Here is a 1,465-nt window from a genome sequence, read left to right as displayed (position 1 = left end):
AAATCAAATTGACTTGCTGAGTCAATATCTTATTTTGAGCCAATATGGCATTCAGAGTATCAATCTCAAGAACTCCTTTCTTCTGATTTGTCCCATTGTTCACAGGATTCCTTTCAGAAGTGTACATAAATTGGTTATTTGCAACCATTTCAATTAGTTCTTGAGCTTCTGCAGGCGTCTTCTTCAGATGAAGAGATTCTCCAGCAGAGCTATCCAAAGACATCTTGGACAGTTCAGACAGACCATCATAGAAAATACCTTTGATGCTCCATTCAGAAAGCATATCAGAGGGACACTTTCTGATCAATTGTTTGTATCTTTCCCAAGCTTCATAGAGGGATTCACCTTCCTTCTGTCTGAAGGTTTGGACTTCCACTCTAAGCTTACTCAATTTTTGAGGTGGAAAGAACTTTGCCAAGAAGGCATTGACTAGCTTTTCCCAAGAGTTCAGGCTTTCTTTAGGTTGTGAGTCCAACCATATCCTAGCTCTATCTCTTACAGCAAAAGGGAATAGCATAAGTCTGTAGACCTCAGGGTCAACCCCATTAGTCTTGACAGTGTCACAGATTTGTAAGAATTCAGCTAAAAACTGATGAGGATCCTCCAATGGAAGTCCATGGAACTTGCAATTCTGTTGCATTAGAGAAACTAATTGAGGCTTAAGCTCAAAGTTGTTTGCTCCAATGGCAGGGATAGAGATGCTTCTCCCATAGAAGTCGGGAGTAGGTGCAGTAAAGTCACCCAGCACCTTCCTTGCATTGTTGGCATTGTTGTTGTTTTCGGCTGCCATGGGTTCTTCTTCTTTGAAGATTTCTGTTAGGTCCTCTACAGAGAGTTGTGCCTTAGCTTCTCTCAGCTTTCGCTTCAAGGTCCTTTCAGGTTCAAGGTCAGCCTCAACAAGAATGCTTTTGTCTTTGCTCTTGCTCATATGAAAGAGAAGAGAACAAGAAAATATGGAATTCTCTATGTCACAGTATAGAGATTCCTTGAGGTGTCAGAGGAAAAGAAAAAATAGAAGGAAGAAGTAGAAGAATTCGAACTTATCAAGAGAGATGGAGTTCGAATTGTTCCTTGAGGAATAATGTTAGTCCATAAATAGAAGGATGTGAGAAGAGGGGAAGAAATTTTCGAAAATAAATTAAAAAGATTTTAAAAACATTTTGAAAAACACTAATTGATTTTCGAAAACCAAGAGTGGAAAAGAAATCAAGTGATTTTTGAAAAAGATTTTGAAATTAGAAATAAAAAAGATATGATTGAAAACTATTTTGAAAAAGATGTGATTAAGAAGATATGATTGAAAAGTTATGGTTTTAAAAAAAGATATGATTGAGAAGATATGATTTGAAAAACAATTTGAAACAATTTGATTTTAACAAGGAAAGATATGATTCAAACATTAAACCTTTCTCAACAGAAAAGGCAACATACTTGAAATGTTGAATCAAATCATTAATTGATAGCA

General features: G+C 36.2%; 1 non-coding gene across 1 annotated transcript; it reads left to right on the top strand.

The window, feature by feature from the left end:
- The first annotated feature begins 277 nt into the window (after nt 1-277).
- Nucleotides 278-385, top strand: LOC130983494 (small nucleolar RNA R71). The gene has a single exon (XR_009087479.1). It is a non-coding gene; the product is annotated as a small nucleolar RNA R71 (small nucleolar RNA).
- Nucleotides 386-1,465: the final 1,080 nt, after the last annotated feature.

The sequence above is a fragment of the Arachis stenosperma genome, chromosome 5 (genome assembly GCF_014773155.1).
Source record: "Arachis stenosperma cultivar V10309 chromosome 5, arast.V10309.gnm1.PFL2, whole genome shotgun sequence".
Taxonomy (NCBI): Eukaryota; Viridiplantae; Streptophyta; class Magnoliopsida; order Fabales; family Fabaceae; genus Arachis; species Arachis stenosperma.
This window is presented reverse-complemented; position numbering and strand designations above follow the sequence as displayed.